At 43.6% G+C, this 9,609-nt stretch overlaps 2 non-coding genes across 2 annotated transcripts; both read right to left on the bottom strand.

Moving 5' to 3' along the window:
• Window positions 1-1,637: 1,637 nt before the first annotated feature.
• LOC139567372 (U1 spliceosomal RNA) lies at window positions 1,638-1,793 on the bottom strand. The gene has a single exon (XR_011673377.1). It is a non-coding gene; the product is annotated as a U1 spliceosomal RNA (small nuclear RNA).
• A 7,070-nt stretch (window positions 1,794-8,863) lies between these two features.
• Window positions 8,864-9,027, bottom strand: LOC139567371 (U1 spliceosomal RNA). Its single transcript, XR_011673376.1, has one exon. It is a non-coding gene; the product is annotated as a U1 spliceosomal RNA (small nuclear RNA).
• Window positions 9,028-9,609: the final 582 nt, after the last annotated feature.

Here is a 9,609-nt window from a genome sequence, read left to right as displayed (position 1 = left end):
TCCTTCTTACATTTACATCTGTCCTTAGGTCTGTCACACCTTCTACACATATCACCGATGTTCGAACATTCTCTGGCATAATGTCCTTGTTCACCACATTTATGACATACAAATTCTGGACATTCTTTGAGTATGTGTCCCGGTTGAATACATAGTCTACATACCTTAACTTGGTTATCGTGGATCACTCGGAAATATTCAAATCCTTCTACAGTATTGAATTTGGTTGAGTAAGGTAATGATTGCACACTGTCCGTAAACTTCACCTTACAAAATCTCGTCCCGTCCACAATGTCCGTTCCTGGCCACATCCTCCTCTTGATTGGTGTTGTTGCGTACACATTCCATCCTTGTAATTTGTCATGTATTTCCTCATCCGTAATATATGCCGGCAGGTTCAAAAAGGACACCACAAGTTCATCATTTCCCAGTTCTTTCGCCATTATTTGACAGCTCTTTATTTTTAGCCCGTCTAGTAGTCTTTCTTTTCCTTTCGAGTGTGACATGGTTATTTCGTACTTATTTCTGTCCTTCATTCTACATCCCAATATCATTCCACATACTTCTTTTATTCCTCTCAGCAATTCCATCGTTGTTATTTTTTCTTCTCCAATAACTTCCACGTTCACCGTCAATTCTTTCTCATATTTTCTTCTCCTCAACTCTTCATTCGACGCTCTTTTTTCTCCGTTGTCCATTCTCATTGTTGTTGTTATTCTTGATGTCGAAGCCATTGTATCCGTCCAGTTATTTTACTTAGAATCCCCCAAACAGCTCACGCCGTTGGGGGATAAAAACGCAAATATTTACAAAGAAAATAAGCTACACTCCCCACACAAACTTCCAAACTTAAAGTATATAAACCAGCAAAACCAAAAACGATTTTCTCTCTCCAAACAATCCAACACCTGCTGCTCACTCACTTCCTGAAACCTCCAAAAAGGGGCGTATTCAGGCTGGTATGGCCGTAAGCGAAGGAATAACTCTTGGTACACCATATAGAGTCAAAGTGAGTCTGATAAACAGACATTGCATTTTCACCAATTAGATAAGCAGCTTGAACTTTGGGTCACTCAAAAAGGGGAAGAAATTACATATACTGTAGCCATCACTTTTTAGCACAGATAGTTGGATGAAATACAAACAAACCTTGCTAACATTTCAAAGCGAGGGCACATATTTCAGCCTTGTGGGAAAAAATGGACAAATACAATGACTTCTGACAAATACATCATTAGCAACAATTTCCCATGCAGCTAGCCTACTAGCCAGAATAAATACACAAAAGCTCTGAATGTTGAAAAACTATTGCATTGTTCTGTGCTAAGGAGGAGCGCATGTATGGACACTTTCATATTGTAAGCGCATGGGGCGCGTATGACACATCATGACTGGGGGTGGGGTTAGAGCGGCTTCTCAACTATCTCTTGATTGAAGTACCAGCGTGGCATAAATACCATGCTGCATTTGGCAACATGATGTTTCCACAAAATGCCAACAATGTTTCGCTACAAACAAATGTTTCCACCTTTTGATTAGTCCACCTTTCGATTGGTCCACAAAATCTCTTTCAAAACTGACTTCAAAGATCTCCATAAGCACAAGTCAACCTCAAGGTTTATCATTAAACAAGACATCAGGGGAGAGCGCAAACGCAGTCCCCCACTACCATAAATTATGCAATCCGCATTTGGGAAATTCGCAGGGGTCAGCACAGCCAGAGTGCAATAGCTGAGCCTCGCCCTGGGTGAACCGCCTTCTTGACCACAGTTGCTTCCTTGCCAGGTAAGTATGACTTATACACATCGGTGGAGGGCAAGTCTCTCCAGTGCCAACATTTTCGTCTAACGGTAACCACTTTGTGTTCTGATAATATCACATCACTTCGACCTGCGTGAAATGCCGTTTAGGAATGCACTTGCAGACAGAGTGGTGAAAAAGTTGTTTATTTTGTTTACTAGATTATATCAGTGAACCACTAGATTCCCATCATGCAACACTGTAGAAAAAATCACCAATGACTTTTTAATATCTTAATTAACCTGTCTGATATCACAAATGTATGCGATATGACGAAATACAATCACATTCAGACACACACACAGACAAATGCATGAAACCAATTGATTTATTATCGATAACATCTCACATTCTCTTGTGCTTTTGATTTACTCCGTAAAAGAAGGGTTGTAATTCCACCATGGAAAACACAGGGCCATCAGACATCAGTCCAGTTCCTCTCCTCACCAGCATTAATTCCTCTGATCATTTGAACAGGGCGAGGGAGCACAAAGCACACACAAGCTGCATTCAGTAACAATATTCTTATTTGTCTTATAAATAAAAGGCAGTTGCTCCCTGACAACACAAGGAACTTTGATCGTATTAAAAGGGCAGGGGAGACTAGCCCATATAAGCTGAATTTAGTCAATTCAGCATCAAACGCTTACTACAAGGCAGTGTTGCTGATTAAATAATGCAAGAGCACACCCTAGTGGACAAAATGCTTACAGCACCTGGTATTCCCAGGCAGTCTCCCATCCAAGTACTAACCAGGCCCGACCCTGCTTAGCTTCCGAGATCAGACGAGATCGGGTGTATTTTTTTTATTTTTTTTTTTTTTTTTTTTTTATTATAAAAAATTCTTGTTTTACAATATTTACAAATTCAATATGCAAAAACCATTTCAATCAATACATTTCTAAACATAGGCAGGCAAACAATTCACCCCCTATCAAATCAAAAAACCCAAAGAAATTAAAATACCAGAATTATACAACCAATGCATACAAGACTTTATTAAGACAAATTCCACAAAAAAAATAAAAAATAAAAATAAAAATAAATAAAAAATAATATCTCCAACACTTTACACATCAAAACCCATACACCAAACCACCATCCTCCCCCACAGTAATAAATCCACAATCCTTCATAAACACCTTCTCAAAATCCTCCTGCTTAGACCTATACATCAAATCTACATCCTTCCTTATCAATCCTTCAAATACCTTCCACACTGTCACCCTCTTTCCCTCAAACCTTGCCAAGTTCCTCCTAGAATATACCGCATACCTTGCATGTGATAGCATAAAATTCAACAATACAATATTCACCCCCCTCACATGCTGACCCACTCCAAACAATACCAACCACCTCCAATCAACCCCACCTATTATCTCTTCTCCCCAGTACCTTTCTAACATTTCCCTCAACCTCACATAAAACCCAGCCACATCAACACATTCAAACATCATGTGCATCAGATTTTCATCCTCATCTCTACATACATCACACACACGAGACACTGACCTGTCTACCTGATGTAACACCACCTTAGTAAAAACACGGTTGTGCCTCAACATAAAGTCAAAATGGGTACATTCTAGACTGTTGAGCCTCACTACCATGTTTTCCCACAACGTCTCAACTTCCATCCCTGGAAAAACTTGCCTCCACACTTTCTCCGATGCCGGCGCTCTGACCTTCCTGGTAATAATCGCCCAGTATAAGGCCCTCACCTGAGTAGAGGATAAGGCTTGCATGGTTTCTCCACATTTCACCTTCATCTCAGGCAAGGTCTCTAAGACTCCATTACTCGAATGATTGTCCAGCAGCCTCACCCACTCCCCTGGAACACACTCCTTTATCCTCTCATACATTCGCAACACCGTCCCTTTTCTGACATCTTCATCTATACCCCAGACAGTATCTACGATCGCCTGATCAGGCAGGAACCCCGGCACCACCTCGTACCTAAAGTCCCTCACTCTTATCATACCTGCCTTCATTATTACCTTACTCTCCATCATCTTTCCCTCTGATTTCAGCATTGGGTTCAGAAAAACTGGTATATTCAAAATCACCCCTATAGAGTCACACTCATAACTTACCTGCGGTAAGAACTCTGCCCAGGCCCTGAACACCTCCTGGTAAAACTCAGGCACCTCTGCATACATGCTAGGCTTAAAACACATTAACAACCCGTAATCCCCACAACCTCCACTCCTATGCAACCAATGTCTGAAAAACTCCTTCCACCCCTGACCCTCCTCCCCATACAAAAACCGTTGCACTCTCTTAACCCTCATGGCTTTTAACTTCACTTCCAGATCTATTAATCTCAACCCACCCCTATCATAATTTGCTATCATCACATCGTGAGCAATCTTCACCCCCTTCCCACCCCACAGGAAATCAGACACTAAATTATTAATTCCCTTCAGAACCCATTCCGGCATGTCCATAACCCCTAAGGTATACACACATTTGGACATCAACAATGCATTCACCACCACCACTTTCCCCCTCAATTTTAATTTCCTTTGTTTCCAACAATTTAAAGTCGTCTTTATTTTATTAATCACCCCTGTCCAAGTTAAGTCCCTCGCCTCCCGCTCATCTACCCCAATATTCACACCTAAAATTCTCACATGCCCCTTAACAGTCTTAAAAGGAATGTTACATGTACTTATAACATTATCATCAGCACATAACATTTGTGACTTTTCTACATTCACCTTAGCCCCAGAAGCTCTCCCATACACATCAAAACACTTCATCAGACAATTCACACTCTCTCCATCCCGCACAGTACATGTGGTATCATCAGCATAATGATGCATTACACTGACGCCTCCCCCCGGGAGGTCCACTCCATGCACTCCTCCATCACGCTTTACAAACGCCGCTAAAGGCTCTACTGAGATGCTGTATAGCAATGCAGACAATGGACAACCCTGCCTAACAGACCTGCCCAGGGGAAAGGAATCAGTTAGCACACCATTACATTTAACGACACTGCAAGCTGACCCATACAAAAGCTTCACCCATTCTTTAAGACGAGGCCCGAACCCAAATCTTGCCAAGGCCTCTAACAGGAACCGATGCTCCACCCGATCAAAAGCTTTATTCAGATCTAGACAGAGCACCGCCCCTCCCACTTCCTGCATCTGCTTCACTACATCTCGGATAGTGCAGAGGGTGTCCACTACATCCCGCCCTGGAACTCCATAGGCCTGAGTAGGTGCTATGATGCTTCCCATCACCTTATTCAACCTATTTGCCATTATCTTAGCTAGCACCTTATTGTCTGAGTTCAAAAGGGTTATTGGTCTGTAGTTCTCTAATTTCAGTCTGCTCCCCTTCCCTTTATATAACATAGTCAACACACCCATAGCTAAAGATTCAGGGACTACCCTCTTCTCCTCCATACACACATACACACGCAGCATCAGTGGGGCCAGTATGTCCCTAAACTCTCGGTAAAATTCTGCAGTCAGACCATCTGAACCCGGGCTCTTATTTAAGTTCAGGCCCAAGATAGCAGCTTTAATCTCTGCCAATGTAAAATCAGCATCACACATCTCTGCATCCTCAGTCGACACCCTAGCCTCCACTGCTTCTAGCACTCTTCTCATACTCACTTCATCTACCCCGCCCGACGTAAATAAACCCTTATAAAAGGAATGTACTGTATTTAAAATTCCTTCCAGATCTGTCACCCTCTCCCCTCTCTCATTTAACAGCTCCGTTAGAAAACTCCTTTCCTGCATCCTCCTTTCTAACCCCAGGAAAAAAGCAGTATTCTTCTCCCCATCCACCACATACTGTGCTCTACTCCTCACCACTGCCCCCATACACCTGTGCCTCTCTACTACCCTCAACTCCTCCCTCACCCTCAGGTACTCTGTAACATCATAGCCTGGACAGTTTTCTACCTTTTCTAATTCCAATAACAGGCGGGATTTAAGAATCCTCTCCTCCCTCCTCCTTAACACATTTGCCTGTCTTGCACTAGATATTGCCAGCCTCTTGAACTCCCCTTTTAATCCTTCCCACCACACACTCACATCAGACTCAAATAGAGGATCTGACACGGCGTCTTTCACACACTCTTTCACTGCTGCCTTAAACCCCTCATCCTTCAGCAGACTGGCATTAAGACACCACAAACCCCCCCCCCCTCCCCTCCCCTGATGCACCCAGCCGGAAAAGCAGAGCATCATGGTCACTAAAAAATGTCTGAGAATACTCTACCCCCGTAACCAAGTGCGCAACCTCTCTATGAGCGAGACACAAATCTATACGTGACTGCTTGAGCTCACCCCTCACCACTTGTCTTCGAGAGAACACCCGCTTATCTGGATTCCTCTCCCTCCATATATCCACCCAATCCTCATCCCGCATTAGCCTTACTAGCGCTCCCCTAGATGAGTCAGAGCCAAAATGTGCGCTACTTGAGGCATCTAGCCTATCCATCCATACATTAAAATCTCCCACAAGCAGACAGTTCTTCCCACATAATCCCCCCATTGACATAAACATAACCCTCCTCTCAATTTCTTTATTAGGAGCATACACATTGTATAACGAGTACTCTACATCTTGATAAGTGAAACCCACTCCCACCATTCGACCCACAGTGTCAGCACATAACAAATTTATATTAGACACAACATTATGTTTTACCAAAATAGCTACCCCACATGCCCGCACAGTACCATTACTTACGTATATTTGTCCATTCCATCTCTGCCTTACATTGTCCATATACGGCTCAGTCCAATGAGTCTCCTGAAGACATAGTATGTCCGCAGAGAAGGCTTCCAACACTAGCTCTAGCTTTTCTTTGCTACGAAGTCCATTAGTGTTGATAGATACAACTCTCACCATTATGAATATAAAGAGGAGGGGATGAATCCAGTCCTTCCTGATTGATCTTTTACCTTTTTTTCCTCCTGGTTATCATGTTCCTTTTACTCTCCCTCCGCAGAGATTGTATGTGCTCCTTCTCTTCCTCCGTCAGCTCTTCTTCCGACCCTTTTCGTTTGTAAGAGTCATCCCTTGCAGGATCCACCTCCCTAGAGGAGCCTCCCTGGACTTCAGACACAGTCGGGATCTCCACTTCACCTGCAGAACCCGAAGCCAATGCCTCTCCATGTGCTTCTTTTCCAAACCACTCTACCCCCCCTCTCCACGAGGAACGCTCTCCAACTCCACATCATCCAGGCTTGAACTTATCCCTCCATCCTTTAATGCCTCCTTTCCTACAGGACAAGGCCCCGTCTCTGCTTCATCCTCCGACTGCCTCTGGTCTTCTTCGCCCTCCCTCTCTCCCTGGGACTGCTCGCTCATGCCGATCTCATCCCCCGTTCCTTCCATCTCGCTCTCCTCCATGACACTATTTCCGCTGAAGACCTGTGATGCCAAGTCATGAGCATCTTCACCATGGGAACATGAGCACTGCGCAACACTCCTCCCGCATCCAACACAACCGCGCTCTCTTCTCCCATTGCACTCTCGTGCGTAATGCCCCTGCTCACCACACTTATGACATGCGAAATCAGGGCACTCACGTAGCACGTGCCCTGGCTGGATACACAGCCTACAGACCTTCACCTGACGATCGTGTATTACTCTAAAATACTCAGCCCCTTCCATCGTTTCAAATTTGGCCGAATATGGCAGCGAGCGCACAGTGTCTGTGAACTTTACTTTGCAGAAGCGCGTCCCATCGGCAACTTCCGTCCCTGGCCAGTAGCGCCTTTTCACCGGTGATACAGCAGACACACCCCATGCTCTTAGCCGTTCTGTGATGTCCTCGTCTGTAATATATACTGGGAGGTTTAAGAAGGATACAACCATCTCATCCAGCGAAAGATCCTTTCCCATGATTCGACAGCTCCGGATTTTAAATCCATCCATCAGTTTTTCCTTCCCTCTCGCACTTGATAGCGTCACTTCATATCGTTTTTCATCTTTGACCCGACATCCGCAGACCAGTCCACAAACTTCTTTAATCCCTCTCAATAGCTCCATCATTGTAATTTTCTCCTCTCCCATAATTTCCACAGCCACTGTTAAATTCTTTTCATACTTTTGCTTGTGTCTTGTTGTAGCGCCATTTTCCATGTTTCCTTTGTTCGTCATCTTTTTACCAGCGTGGGTCCAAGCCATTGTATCCATCCTCAAAAACGACAGGAGGAAAGTCCCCCAAACAGCAATATGCTGTCGGGGAACAACCCCAAACTATAACTCAAACTTAATCAATTCACAAAAAGGAGATTGTACTTCAAAAAGCCCAAAAACTCAAACACAACCTCTCTGGAGCAAACACTCAGACTCAGCGCAATCACTCACACCTGTGTCAATTACCCAACAACAGGTGCGTATTCAGGCTGGTATGGCCGTAAGCGAAGGAACAACTCTTGGTACACCATATAGAGTCAAAGTGAGTCTGATAAACAGACATTGCATTTTCACCAATTAGATAAGCAGCTTGAACTTTGGGTCACTCAAAAAGGGGAAGAAATTACATATACTGTAGCCATCACTTTTTAGCACAGATAGTTGGATGAAATACAAACAAACCTTGCTAACATTTCAAAGCGAGGGCACATATTTCAGCCTTGTGGGAAAAAATTGACAAATACAATGACTTCTGACAAATACATCATTAGCAACAATTTCCCATGCAGCTAGCCTACTAGCCAGAATAAATACACAAAAGCTCTGAATGTTGAAAAACTATTGCATTGTTCTGTGCTAAGGAGGAGCGCATGTATGGACAATTTCATATTGTAAGCGCATGGGGCGCGTATGACACATCATGACTGGGGGTGGGGTTAGAGCGGCTTCTCAACTATCTCTTGATTGAAGTACCAGCGTGGCATAAATACCATGCTGCATTTCGCAACATGATGTTTCCACAAAATGCCAACAATGTTTCGCTACAAACAAATGTTTCCACCTTTCGATTGGTCCACCTTTCAGATTGGTCCACAAAATCTCTTTCAAAACTGACTTCAAAGATCTCCATAAGCACAAGTCAAGCCTCAAGGTTTATCATCAAACAAGACATCAGGGGAGAGCGCGGACGCAGTCCCCCACTACCATAAATTATGCAATCGAGATTTCCGCATTTGGGAAATTCGCAGGGGTCAGCACAACCAGAGTGCAATGGCTGAGCCTCGCCCTGGGTGAACCGCCTTCTTGATCACGGTAGCTCCCTTGCCAGGTAAGTATGACTTATACACATCGGTGGAGGGCAAGTCTCTCCAGTGCCAACATTTTCGTCTAAACGGTAACCACTTTGTGTTCTGATAATATCACATCACTTCGACCTGCGTGAAATGCCGTTTAGGAATGCACTTGCAGACAGAGTGGTGAAAAAGTTGTTTATTTTGTTTACTAGATTATATCAGTGAACCACTAGATTCCCATCATGCAACACTGTAGAAAAAATCACCAATGACTTTTTAATATCTTAATTAACCTGTCTGATATCACAAATGTATGCGATATGACGAAATACAATCACATTCAGACACACACACACACACACAGACAAATGCATGAAACCAATTGATTTATTATCGATAACATCTCACATTCTCTTGTGCTTTTGATTTACTCCGTAAAAGAAGGGTTGTAATTCCACCATGGAAAACACAGGGCCATCAGACAGCAGTCCAGTTCCACTCCTCACCAGCATTATTTCCCTTTGATCATTTGAACAGGGCGAGGGAGCACAAAGCACACACAAGCTGCATTCAGTAACAATATTCTTATTTGTCTTATGCATAAAAGGCAGTTGCTCCCTGACAA

Source organism: Salvelinus alpinus, unplaced genomic scaffold, assembly GCF_045679555.1.
Source record: "Salvelinus alpinus unplaced genomic scaffold, SLU_Salpinus.1 scaffold_332, whole genome shotgun sequence".
NCBI lineage: Eukaryota > Metazoa > Chordata > Actinopteri > Salmoniformes > Salmonidae > Salvelinus > Salvelinus alpinus.
This window is presented reverse-complemented; position numbering and strand designations above follow the sequence as displayed.